General features: G+C 37.1%; 1 long non-coding RNA gene across 1 annotated transcript; it reads left to right on the forward strand.

The window, feature by feature from the left end:
- The first annotated feature begins 11,760 nt into the window (after window positions 1–11,760).
- LOC148727615 (uncharacterized) lies at window positions 11,761–13,910 on the forward strand. The gene is made up of 3 exons (XR_015988975.1): window positions 11,761–11,920; window positions 12,720–12,787; window positions 13,465–13,910. It is a non-coding gene; the product is annotated as an uncharacterized LOC148727615 (long non-coding RNA).
- Window positions 13,911–14,903: the final 993 nt, after the last annotated feature.

Here is a 14,903-nt window from a genome sequence, read left to right on the forward strand (position 1 = left end):
TTGGCGTGTCCACACTCTGTCAAAGTTGAAACTTTTTCTCACTTTTACCCCGACCTATTAAAAATGGAAAAATTGCTCTGCTCACAGTATTTTCAACGTCAGTGGTCATTAAACAGCAGGAAAAAGAGAAAAAGGAGGAAAAAGGAAGAGAACAAAAGAAAAAAGAAAAAAGAAACACAGACAAAAAAGGGGAACTCCGGTATCGAACCCCGGACCGTCAGATTCTCGGTAAGGTGCCCGCGGCGGTCATGGAGGGTCAAGAGTTCAATACCGGCCGGTGCGCGACTAAACTCTTTTTTGCTTTTTTTGCTTTTTCCCTCCTTTTTCTTCTTTTACCCCTCCTATTTTCATGCACTTTAGCTGCCGAGCATGGTTTTTCTCTTTATTTTTGAAAATAACCATCTTACCGATTTTCACTTGTACATGTACAAGTAAACAAACAAAATGGCGGACTGCACAATGCGATCGTAGTTTTGCTTTTATCGCCTAAGCCAAGGCCTAAGCCAGCCCACGGACACCCGAAATCAGCTTGCCTGTCCATGCTCTATGTATTGGCCCATTTTTTTTGCAAAGAAAACGCTTCCTTTGCCAAACAAACGCAAAACCGAACCGGACCACGTGGTGGCAGTCATTCGCAAGTTGCCATCCTAGTTTTCTGCTTTTAGGCCTGAGCAGAAGCCCAAGGCAGCCCACGGACACCCGAAGTCAGCTTAAGAGTCCATTCTGTACCTAGCGGCCCATTCTATTTGCACTTTCAAACCTTTCCTTTGGCCAACAGACGCACAACATGCTGCCAGCTCATTTGCATAATGCCAAAATCATTTGGCGAGGAGAGCTAGACCTTCTTGCAAGCTATAACAACTACTAAGTCCCCGAAGCAACTCGCAAATCCCAAGCCCAGCTACACGCCCGACTCGCATTCCACCCACAAAGCCCAAATCTCAACGCATTTTATTTTTTATTACATTTCAACATCACATCACATCACATAACAGCAGAGTTGCTTCAAGAGTCTTACCGGCTGTTCGCTCGGGTTCTAATCCACTAGACTGAAACTTGGCCCCTGGCCGAGATACCCCTTCCATTCTTTGAAGAGCTCCTAAGGGCTTTACGGAACCTACAGGCTTCATGATGCCTCCTCGGTCTCACCAAGCCAACCCAGCGGGAACCCAAGTCAAGTGAACCCAAGCCTCAACCGCTCCTTACAGCCCAGGCCCCCCTCTCAGGGGTCCGAACATGCCACCAGCGCGCGTTTTCTCGGACTTTGCAGGCATGCCACGCCGCCGTGCCTTTTGTTTGAGACGCGCGCTTTGCGCGCCGTGGTACCCATGCGACTGGTCTACAAGCTCAGTGAGTTTCAGCTTCTCTGCCCACGTATCGGATCTTTGCCATGGGTCTGAACATGCCACCAGCGCGCGTTTTCTCGGACTTTGTAGGCCGTGCATTTTTACATTTGCATATCGGAAATTTCATTCGCGAGCACCCGTACCGCATTTAGCATATATCAAAATCTATCTAAGTCTAAAAGCAACTCGCCTTTTCAACACCACACCTAAAACCCCCACTCTACAAGCTCTAAAACTCCACGCGCCATGCTTATTTATTTGCGCATTTAACATAGAGAGTTGCTTTTACACTTTCCACCTGGCCCCCGTCTCCTATCACTCCATTCTTTAAATGATACACAAGGCTTACGGACTTCCAGGCTTCATGATGCCCTTCCGTCACCAGGCGGCCCTAAATCAACCAAAACAACATAACTCCACCCTTTATTCCTTTCAACCCGCCCGCCATTACTAAAACTTCACTTCACTACACTTTGCCGCTCAAATGCAACGTCACAATGCCTTCACGCGTCATCACCTACATACGGGTCGTTACGTACATTTATTCGCAGCAACCATCCGCACGCTACTGTATATTGCCATCTAAATGTTTATTCACAGGCCCGGACCGCTATTCTTGCGCAAAGAACTAGCTGCAATTCATCTCCAATCGCAGGATTTCAGTAAGTAACTTGCTCACTTATAACAACCTTGCTTAGGCTTCAACTTTACTCCGTATGGTTGGCCATAAACCAACGCCATTTTGATAATGCGCGCTCTTCATTCGGGTACAGCGTATTTATAACATTTATAATTCTTCAAAAATGTCTAATCTTCTACAGCACCTAGGAATCTTTAAACTTGCAAGCGACTTTTTTTTCCAAACAACTACAATTTTCTAGAAAATATTATGCTTCTTCATTCTTCAACTCAACTCAAAGTCCTTGTCGTGTTCAAGTGAAAATTTCATATCATACCATAAAACAGCCAACGAATGTTTCTAAACTTTTTGCAAACTTCAACGAGTATAAAGTTTCCAAATTTTAAGCGTGCTAAAGCATAGTTAGTAGAAGGGACCAACTATGCCTACAGTTAGTATTTTTGGATCACAATATTCAGCTTTCTACCTATTTCTTAGAGCGCGAAATGTTTCTGTTTCTTCACGTACCTGTTACCTTTCATCAAGTTTTATTTTCCGCCTAATCCCATTTTGCCTTTGCCCTTTATTTTCGCCTAATCCCCGTTTGTAAAGCCTTCCCACACGTCCTTATTAAAGTCGGTGCTTGATAGTACCGTTTCCTATGACTGTCAATGAACAAGAGCGACATTTTGGTCACAAAAAGTTGTTTATTTCAGCCTTCAACAAACAACGACAAATTAAGCCCTTCACTACGCTTTCTTATAAACAGAATTGTAGCAACCAAATATCTTGATGAAAATAAAGATTCTCATGCCTAAATAACTTTAACAATTTCACCATTTTCAGCATTCAAGCTATCTGCTGACTGCCCTTTTAATTGCAACGTAGTTTTACCTGTGTCAACAGTCGTTAATTTTCATGCTTCCCTTGCGTAAAATTGAATAAAAGAGCAGCTTCACCAGACCACTCATTCATTTCGGCGGGTTCATTTTACGCCTCTAAATATTTCTCGTTTTAAAGTTTCTCGCTACTTGAGAGTCCCGCTTTTAAAGATTCCCCATTCCCTGTTTTCAAGATAGCCACTTGACTTCACGTGCAACACCTTTTCCAAAGTCCATACGAAAACATTGAAGTCCAACTTCTTTTTTTTACAGCGCAACGAAAAACTAAAATGAAATTTCATTTTCATTTTCCTACACAATTGAAAATTGGTTGGCACTAAGCTACACGCACTACAATACTCAAACTTATTAGGTAGAAGTTATCTTGGTCTAAAACTCAATTCTCCCCGATTTTTTTACGAGGAAATGTGGAGCAATTGGAGGTCACAGTTAATTATCATCAATTCTTGGGAGTTAAAGGGCTAAAAGACCCCAAATGGATGTTTTAATTTATACTCATGGTTGGTCTACTGGAAATTTTATAGGCACTTTCATTAATTACATTAGTAGAGGGGATAAACATTCATGTAACAAACATCAGAAAAAGTCAATCTTCACTCTCAGCAGAGGTTACAATATTTAAGTCAAGTATTTTTTAATGTCTCTAAATGCTTCAAAACCCACCTGAAAATTTTACTCAGTTTTTCCTCACTTTTGCCATTGATGATAATACTGAGGTATAAGGCCTGCTTTCAATGGTTTCATTTCAAAAAGCAAAATTTACAAAACCTGCATGAGGAGTCAAGCAGCTACATTTTATAAGAGTCTTACTTCCACTTGAACTACCTATGGCTTTTTTCTTTCCTAAAACGGCTGGTTATTTTGAAAATAGAAAAGTATAGGCGTTCCTTTCTAATGGCCCTTACCAAAACCACATGTATATCTGTTACATATATCTGCTACATATGTATCTCACATATGTCACATACATGTAACATATATGTCACATACATATGTAGCAGATATATGTAAAATATATGTCACATACATGTAACATAATTTATCTCACATATGTGTCACATATATGACACACGTCTCAAATGTAGCAATTTGGAACCTATGTCCAGTTATGTGGCATATATGTCAACATATCAATTTTACACAAATAAATATAAAATATATGCCACATATATGTGACATACATTTGACATATGTGACAAAAAGTATTAATGGGAGCTAGCTATTGTGAGATAGGTTGTGCTTGCTCCCGCACAGAGCGACCTTCTCATTTTCTTCTCAGTTTTAAGTTTTTCTATTTATAATTATAACAGTTCTCAATGGAAAAAATTTGCTAAAACGATTATACTACAACAACGACAGAATCATTACAAATTCATGTCAATTGAGGTTAATTAAAGAAACTGTGATTACAATCATGTATTTCAAGAATGATCTAAATACAGTAGAAATTTAAGTAGTGTTGTAAATGGAAAGCAAGTTGTTGGCGCCATGAAGTTAAAAGAAGAGACAACAGTTATTGACTGGCCGGTACAAGGCTTGAGCGGCCATTTACGATTCTCAAAGTTAGTGGTGGGTACAAATTGTAATATTTGGTATGTGATCAAACCTGTGAAGTGAATCGGTCACTTGCATGCCACAGTTTCTTAAGCTTATGCTTTACAATGAAATAAATCTATCCATAGACTAAAGGTTTCAGGATTATTTTTCTTGCGTTTGGCAAGCTGCGAGCCCACCAGAAAAAAGAAAAACAGCTGCTTAAGTCTGCAGTTTGGGATAACTTCAATGCAATTAATTACTACAGTTTCAACAACAATTTCATTTTCAAAAATCAATTCTTTTAATGTAATTAAGCCTTTCACTCCCAAGAGTGTTCAGTCCAACTTTAGAAGAAATCTCTCAATTTCAACTTGCAGAATCAACAAAAACAAACAACATATCGCATGAAGATGCTGCTTGACACCTTACATTTTAATTTTAATACGCAAGAGTTTTATCCAAAGAAGTTACAACTGCATTAAATTACGTCAAAGCCTGACTCAAGGAGGAAAGGATAAAATGATATTTCTATCATCATCCCAAATCAATTGATTCTTTTCAAGACTATCTTTTCACTGATAGTATTTCTTGCAATAAACATGACCCAACTTATTGCATTTCATGATAAAGAATCAACAGATTGTGTCAAACAAAATTTACTGATTCAGTAGGACTATTTTTAATTAACAGCTGTAATTGAGGATAATTTTTATGAAGTTTTTAAGAATAGAAAAAGAAATTTCATCCTATTACTACATATTGCAGTTAATAGACAACAGCAAATAATCAACATGTAAAGCTCAGTTAATTAAGCATGTAAATAAATTTCATTGACTACTTGAATTTATAGTTGAGAGATAATGCAAGCCATGTATTTATTTGATATAAGTTGCCTTCAAGTATTCCTAAAATTCCCAGTCATTCTTAAACATTCCTTGAAATTCCTTGGAATCTCCAGCAAGTCTTTAAATTCAAAGTATTTCAGGGAAGTCATTGGTGCTCTCAGTTGAAATTCCTAAGAATTCCCAGGAATTCCTGGAAATTCAATTTGTTCACTAACCACAAGGGCAAGTGGTTGGAAACCTGCTAGGAAAGTAGACAATTTTGTTGATTACATTTATTAACATGAATTAATATGATATGATTGGATGCTCACTAGATAAACTATTTGCTGTTATGATTTGCACAAGTTGCTTACTTTTATAATTATTAAATAGTGAAGTCCATTTTTTATGATAAATTTGTTACATTTTATGACAACCATTTTTTTTGTGGCCTTTAATCCCAGCTAGAGACATGGTAAGACACTGCTGATTTGTATGAAATCTGTTTTCTGTTGTACATGATTGAATGATGAACTCCATTTTATGGATATTCTTTCTCTTGAAACAATAACTCATTTTGGTTAAGTATCCCAACATTATGAGAGTCACTTCTAATTTGCATGGAATTTATTGTCATAAGTTTATAAAATAATCGAATGATGGATTTCATTGTAAAATATATTTGTTTTTACATTAAAAGACAATTTTTAAGCGGTCTTTTACAAATTTTGCTTATTTAATTGTCATGGACAGTTGTACCAAATTAATTAAGGAAATGAATTTCATACTTATACGTTTCAATGTCTATCTGACTTGACCAAGTATATAATAAAGCTGAACACATGCCATATGAACTAGAGGGTGCATGCTTCTTATTGCATATTAATTTGACTGGCTGCATGTATGCATGCCATTCATTTATAATAATTATCTTGAATACATTCTAAGTATCATAACTTAAAGTATACTTTAAGTACCACTCAGTTTGCCACTATTGCTTCTACTCATGAACTATACTTCAAGTGCACTGCTAAATTTTAAGTACCTTTCAAGTATACTTCAAGTATACTTTTGGCTGTTCCACTTTAAGGTCGGACCAAGTGTACTACAAGTATACTTTTAGTAGCACTGTAAACCATACTTAAAGTCTACTGAAAGTATACTTTGTGTATCTTATTTGCAGTACACTTTCATTACAGAATTAGTATACTAAAAATATACTTAATTTTGGTAAGGGTACAGTTACAAGTAATAAAGTTCATCTTATTGTCTCGCTGTTTTGGAAATGCCTCTCTTGCTTTTGGTACATTTGTCCCGTACTGTTTTATGGACTTTCAAATTGTGACACTGTTCTCCTCTTTCAACTTTTATTGAACAAATGCTGTAAATGAAGAAGGATTTATAGCAGTTAGACAATTTCCAAAGCTAATATAATGATTTTAGGCAGCTATTAATCACTAAATGTGTCTGTCATACTTTTTGCATCATTAACTATCAAACACATGACTAGAAGCTCCTGTATTTTACTTGTCTAACATCAGAAACTTTTTAATTATCCCAAGAAAAATTCCACATTCATAGCCAACAGGACTTGAAATTCTTAGGAATTCCAATTCAGAGCATCAATGCCTTCCCTGAAATATTGCGAATCTCAAATTTGCAGGAAATTCCAAGGAAATCTAAGGAATTTCTAGGAATGTTGAAGAATTACTGGGGATTTTAGTACATGAGAAGTTTACTGAAAGTACACCAATGAACCCAACATCAACAATAAATAACATGATTTTCTCTTGAGCAGTATACTTAAAGTGTACTTAAGAAAGGGTACTGCAGATGTACTTTAGTAAGTGCAGCACTATTGAAGTATTATTGAAGTATGATTGCAGTATAACCATTACTTCTAGTATACTTAAAGTATACTTCAAGGCCATCTTTTTTGGCAAGGGGTGTTACATATGTGTTAATTTACCTTGTTAGATATTACATATATATGTTAAATATACGTACAATTGCTCCAAAATCTATACATATATGTCACATACATGTAAAGTAATTTCACATATATATGTTACAGATACATAAATGTCACATATATGTAACATATATGTAGTTTAGGTGAGGGTTAAGATGTCTTTCAGGGTCTTATATAACAAGCCTGCCATAATTTTTCAATAACATGAGGCTATGAGTCGTATTTGGCCTGTCAGCACCTTTTACTCATTAATATTTTCATATCAAAACCATTAATAAGGTCATGTATCACAGCGCCGCGAGACTATGAGACATATTTGGCCTGCTTTAACTCGTTGAAATTTTTAGACAGCAAAACAAAGAGACCATCACACCATCATGGGCCTAGAAAGTCACACAAGCCACACCACAATTTTTGGTAACACTCATAATAGCTCCCTGTAGGCCATTGTAGCTCATTGTAGGTCATATTGTAATCGTTGTCGATCATTTTAGGTCAGTCCTTGTTTCCACGGTAGCTCATTGTAGGTCATTCCTTGCTTTAGTAACTTGGTCATGACATGTGAGACATACAGCAACATTTCCTGTGTGCTTTTAAATTGTCACAAATTGTCACACAATACTATTCTGAAGGTGGTGTTAGGTGGTTTTAGATGGTTGTAGTTGGTGGTTGTGGGTGGTTGTAGGTGGTTTTAGATGGTTGTAGGTGGTGGTTGTGGGTGGTTGTAGGTGGTTTTCGATGGTTGTAGGTGGTTTTAGGTCATTCCCTTCTTTTAGTACTTACGGGAATTATCCTATTTTGTATGAACTGACCTAATTATTGAGATGTTGTGATTTTAATTCTTTCTACTCATTTACCTTAATTGTTCATTTATATTATCGACAAATTCACCAGCAAGATCTTCTTAAATAGGCCATTTCACAGTTGTGTTCTTAGTTGCTAAGCCTTTGATTCAGAGTGAGGCTAAAGACGACCTTGTTGTGATAGAGACCTCTATCGAGTTAGCATGATAACAAAGTGATTTACATTTCAAAGGCAGCAAGGTTTGTATCATAACATGGTCATCCCTAACCTCACTCCCGTTCAAAGGCTTGGTAACCAAGCACACAACTGTAAAATGGACTATTCAATCTCCTTTACTGTCTGCCATAGAGTTCTTATGATGTCGGCTTGGAGAATTTTCTACTGGACCAACCTAAAATCCCCTGACTTATGTTTTCCTAGTTATTCTCGCTACTTCTCTGATACATGTTGAATATTAGATATCGTAGGGAGAAATTCTGTCTTGGTCACAATAAAGGATGATAAAGGATGAAGATCTGTACGATTAAAGTTGAGTAAATGAGTACATCAATCAATCAATCGATCAATAAGAACTCTACTAAAGGGTGATAGAACTGTAATATGGGCAGGTTCTCTCCTGGCGCAGTGATGATATGCCATGTCTATAAACAGATTGAAGTCACTGGAGATAGTTTGAAAATATCTGGTACTGTGCTAGTCTTGGTGGACTCCATAGAAATATATGCCATGAAGGTTTTTCAGAGATTCTCAGAAGCAATCCTCATCAATTCATTTGGAATATGCAGTGGAGTTCTGCTGTCATCTCATTTAGAGAAGAGATTACAAACCTGTCCTTGAGTCATCTCAGTTAGAGCAAAACTCCAGGAAGGAGGAGATTTTCTGTATTTAAGGGGGTTGCAAACATAATTCCCAAGGGAGCTGGCAAGTGTAGGGCTTATCAATGGATATCTTTTTTTCTTTTTTTGATTGAAGCAGTGTATTTTTAAAAGGAATCATCCTATTCTGTATGAACTGACCTAATTATTGACATGTTACGATTTTTCGTTCTTTGCATTTATCTTAATTGTTTGTTTATCTACAACTTCACTAGCGAGATCTCCTTAAATTGAATCTCCTTTACTGTCTGCCATGGAGTTCTTATGATGTCGGTTTGGAGAATTCTGTATTGGATCAACCTAAAATCCCCTGATTACTGTTTTTAGCTATTGTCAGTACTTCTCTGCTAGATATTGAAAATAGATATTGTAGGGATAAATTCTGTCTTGGTCACTTACGGGAGTTAAACGACAAAACTCCAGGGTGCAGAAGATTTTCTGTATTTAAGGAGGTTGCAAACATAATTCCCTAGTGAGCAGGGAAGTGTAGGGCTTATAAATGGATATTTATGTTTTCTATTTTTGATTGGGCCAGTGTATTTTTACAAGGAATCGTCCTGTTCTGTATGAATTAACTGACCTCATGATTGAGATGTTGCAATTTTTCGTTCTTTGCCTTTATCTTAATTGTTCATTTATCTACAACTTCACTAGCGAGGTCTCCTTACATTGATTCTCCTTACAGTCTGCCATTGAGTTATTATGAAGTTGGTTTGGAGAATTTTTTATTGGATCAACCTAAAATCCCCTAACTGATGTTTTTAGCTATTGTCAGTACTTCTCTGCTAGATATTGAATAGATATTGTAAGGAGAAATTCTGTCTTGGTCACTTATGGGAGTTCATTAAATGACAAAACTCCTGGGAGGAGAAGATTTTCTGTATGTAAGGGGGTTGCCAACATAATTCCCTAGGGAGCTGGCAAGTGTAGGGCTTACACAATCAAAATATTGATGAAGCTAGCGGCAATACCAGAATTTGTTGTATAGAATTGATTGTTGGCGATGATTCTTGTCGGGCCGGATTGCTCTTTAGTGTTACGATGAAGGAGTGTTAATTCCGATTGATTTCTACATTGATTTTATGTTGACTTTTTTTCTGTATTTTGTTTTTCCTTTTTACACAGAACACAGTGGAGTATTTTTGGATGAAGTGAGGTGGTTGCAAAGCTTGAAAGATAGTGCGGAGCCAAGAAAAGTATTTTGTAAGGACACAAGAGGAACTAATGACAGTGATATATATATATATCTAGCTAGCGGATACTAGCTAGCTACACTATTTACCTCCGAGTTGCTCGCAGGTAAATAGCAAAGGATATTCGGAGTTTGACCTGCCAATCAGAGCGCGCCTTCAACGCTATCCACTGTGTTAGTATATACTAATTGGTGATAGTCGATGATAGTGCATGATAGTTGGTGGTCAAACAGAAGCGCGCGCTTCAACTATCATCGACTGTCATCAACTATCATCGACTATCATGCGCCGTTTCACCAAGGCTTAACGCTTCACTACGCGCCGCATTGGGTTTCCCGCGATTGAAGTGAAGGAGGAAAATTCGTCGGAAAACAATAGGGTCACGACCTCTTCAGACAGCTTTTCTTATCAATTTTTCCCTCTATAACTTTCATTCAAGCGTCGTAGTCTTCAATATCGTTGTGCGGTGCATGGGCGAAAGGAACTCGCACTCGATTGATTTTCCAAAAGCAAAAGGGTGTACAATCCAGTTCAATTCCAGTACTCTCTAATAATTAGTGGTGCGATCGATGTAGATGATACTTTTTGTTAATGATACAGGAGGCCTGTCGAGCACAGACGTATTGGAAAGTAATTGAGTTGTGTCACTGCTATCTCAACAAATCGAGTACATTTGTACTACTCACTTTCCTTTGAATGTTTGAGAGCTTCAACTTGCAGTGCAATGTATTTGCAATTTCAGCAAAACATTTAAGTTCACAGAAATCTGGGTTTTGGTTGAAAAATTTTTCTCACGAATCACAGCCGGCGTGAACGACACTGAAACACAAAATGTCACTGTCGCGTTGAGAAAAGTAAGATAATGTTATCACTAGGGCTTTGGTCGTCATAACCTGGGGGGATTTTTAGCAGAGGAAAGAAGGTTATTTTCAATCGTCAGTCTTCAAAATATCATCACATGTGCCTTACGACTTGAAAAATTTTATTGAAATCTGATCATTTTATTTTCCTCAAACTACCCCTAAACCTCAACAGATGAGAATTCTACCATAACTGGAGAGGTGTGAACGAAAAAAGAAAAACCAGCCTGTTTCCTAAAGGTCAATAAAATCAAATAACATCCTGAGCCTCCTGTTGTAATAATAGTTAAATAAATCAATTATTATCCAGATAAAAATTATATTCAACTTCATCTATCCTTGCTACCCAAAAACATCAGATACACCCTTCACAACCTTACTTTTCAACTTATTAAATTATAAGAGGTATCTTAAAATTTTATGAGAACCTGTACAGCTGATCAATCACAGTGACACTAGCTCATTGATATAGTGACACTTCTCTCCCTTTTATTCGGCCCTCGTGAAATATTTTATCTTATCCGTCCCGGATGATGCCTTTGAGTGGTGAAAGCTCAGACTTCTACAATATTTTACAGTAATTCAAGGCAACAGTGTTTTTCTTGTTTTTTTTTAACAGCTGATAGTATCAGAGAGGACAAAAAGAAATTGTTTCCCAAGGCTTGTATCCCCTTGGAACAAGACTGAATGAAGTCAGATTAAAATAATGAGGAGAGTTTTGTTGACCTCTTTATGAAAATGTATGATTTACTCCTATTAGGTTTTAGAGAAATTAGCCTGAACTCAAGTAGTTTGAGGCCTGGGTTTTATCTTGGTTTGAGACCCCCAGCAGAGTTTCAAAACTTAAAAAACTGGCTGCCGTTACCGCACGGCGCGTTCAAAGTTTAGATCAGAGAGCCTTTACACATTTAGAAGGCGAACATGGATGTATCTACCGAAATTTTTTTAGAAGACGTTGTTTTAGTGCAGATGTGAGGTCTACAGCTGAGGTGAGTGGTATTTTTGTGTTTCATTCGGCGAATTAGCTCTAATTTGCCGTAGCTTCCATAATGCTCTGAGGCGTAAATCCAAACAACGAACGTTTCATTCAAGGAAATCGCATTTTTTCCTTTACTAAATTACAGATTACAAATGTTTTGGTATGTTTCGGAAATTTTCCATTCTCGTCAGTGTACGATGAGGTGGAAACTGATAAACCGCGGAGTGAAAACTTACCCGTAGCGTAAATTTTGTTGTTTACCAAATTTAAATGCCTCGGCTCAATCCCGAGTTAGAAATTTAACGAAGATCTATAGTACAATTTTGTGGGTAAATGTATTTATATGAGCTTCAACAAAGCGAGTTCATTACTCAATCTACACGGCATGTAAATGAGAGAGAGCAAAAAGCTATGCGTCAACAGTTGTGTTCTTATACATGTGTAGCGAAATTTAAAGTATATATATCAATGTTTTAGATTGAATCGATCCCAAGAGAGGTGACAAACTAAATTGGAATGTCGTCTTTAACCTTAGTTAACAATGACTGATTTGCCAGCCTGTGACGAATAACACAGACATTCTCAATCATACATGAACACGGCAAATAGGAATCTGACCATTACCTTTTCTTAACTATGATTTTTACTTAAATTCTTATACAACTTCCACATTCGTCAGGGTATGTTGTCCAACTTGTGAAATTAAAGCCATCTAAGTTATGGTAGAATTTTAAGCCAAGTAATGTAAACTGTTGCCTGAGACTTCTTTTCTAATCTCATATTCACAGTGTATTTTTTTAAATCCATAGGGACAAGATAGCTCAACAGCACAGCTATTCTGCAGCCAAACATAATCTTTGACTCGCTTATGATGAAGGTGAGCAATTAGTAAATAAGTGTTAATTACCAGTAACAAATTTGGTCTCAATCTGAAGCTTTCGGTGGTAAAAATGATGGACGACAATCACTCTCAAGTGACTTATTACCTTTTTTAAATGACCTGACTAAATCATTTAAGGTAATAAGATTAGGTAAGAATGCTTGATCAAAATACTTTACAAATGTACTGTAATCATCGTCCAGGATTGTAGCAATTTCAGAGCAACTTTTTTCTTGTCAAGAGTACTGGTTACCTCATCTGATAACTCATAGTCATTAGCATTGGGAAGCCAGTTATTCTGCATTAAGAAGGTTGCATCCCATACTTTTGTATCAGACTGTAGTTGCTTAGTGGCCTTCATGACAAGAACTTGTATTTTTGCCGGGTGGTTTTCATACTTGTTGGCACAATATCTGGATTTGGGGTTGCGGTTTAGGTTGTTGTGTAATTTTTCAGGCTGTATGACTTCAGGTGTTCCGCTTTGGGGAATTTCTTACCCTCCTTCTGCTTCATCAATGGTTTCAGAACATTCTACCATTCTTTGCCTTTTTCCTGGTTGCAAAATATGTTCGTTGAGCCAGGTGAAGGTTAACCTAATTTTTTTTCAGGAATTTTCTATACTTTTTTTTTTAATTTTCTCTCTTCTTTACGTATTTTTTTTTTTGCCTTAACAGGTGAAACTTTCTTTGTCAACCCAGCCTCGGAAACCATGGACATGACTTCCCTAAAGGACTTTCCCAGTTGCTCCTTACATTCAGAGTCAAATTCCTTATATATCACTGACCCTACGTTTTTCCCTTCTTTTTGTGTTGGTTTGAAGATTTTTTTTCCTGAAAGCTCTTTGGCTTGACTTTTTACATCTGTGAATGCCTCCCTTCTGCTTGCCACACAACCTGTGCTGTTTTTGAAGAGTCTACTCTCTGCTGGTGTTGTTAAGAGACAGCATTTGCATTCTATTTGGTGCTGAGATTTTTTACCCTGGGCAGTTGTCTGCCAGCTTTCCATAGAATATGCATTTATATACCGTTGCTTTTTTTCTGGTGGTGACCACTGTGAAATTTGGTTATCAGTGGCCTTATATTTCTTGAGTAAAAGACCTATTGAGGTAATTATACTTTTTTGTAATTGTGCTTCATTTTTCTACCTGTAAGTATTTAGTGACCTTCAAAAGATTTATGTAAAGAAACACTTACTTTTGCTCACATGTAAAAGGGGAAATTCTTTGAAATTTTCCATTTACAGCTGATATCTCTCTTCCAATTGCTGCCTTTTATACGCCTTTTCTGATTCCTTGTCCTTTCTTGAATACTTTTTTTGGGCAAGGGACTTAGTGTTCCATAAATAAACATGAGCTAATCAATCCCTGGTCAATCGCCATGTCAATATACATTTTGTTTCTATTTTATTTTTCACTCAATTTTTTTTTTGCCTTTTTTTGTTATTTTGTACGACATGAAATTGGACAGACGCCTCCAACTGAGCCGGCAGGAAATCAGAGCAAAGTGTGCATGCAAATTAACTCTCCATTAAGGTGGGGTGAGAGGGGAGAATTTGAAGTTTGAATAACCTTGTTTTTCACCCTTTTCTTTCTGCCAGGCGAGTTGAAATCCCCGTTTATTTCCTACCAACAGATTTTCATAAGACCTGAGAGCGGGGTTATAATTTTTAGACACGTGGAGCACTAATACTAGCAGTTATTTCTCCCTTCCACCTCCCACCTCCTGCGGCTCAATTTTGTTGCATGTTGTGGGTTTATTTTGCTGTCATGTGAAGAGAAAAATTAAAGCTGTTGTATATTTGACTTCATGGGAAACAACAACCCATGCAGTGAGTCCCACAGTACATCTCTTAATTTATTTTAGCATCTTTTATTTTCTTTCGGTCACGGACGTAGAAATTACTAAAAAAGCAACAAACAATTTGAAGTAATACTCTTGAAGCATTTCAGTATCTTACAACTACAGGAGATGAAAACATACAATACTAGAACAGTAAATAATAATTCCTTCGTTTTTTGGCTTGCTAAGCCAGCAGATTTACTTTCCCATCAGTTATTTGTCCGGTGATCGACCTGACAACTATAGGCACCATATTTGATTTCCGCCTTCTTGGT

Source organism: Stylophora pistillata, chromosome 6 (genome assembly GCF_964205215.1).
Source record: "Stylophora pistillata chromosome 6, jaStyPist1.2, whole genome shotgun sequence".
In the NCBI taxonomy this organism is placed as follows: domain Eukaryota; kingdom Metazoa; phylum Cnidaria; class Anthozoa; order Scleractinia; family Pocilloporidae; genus Stylophora; species Stylophora pistillata.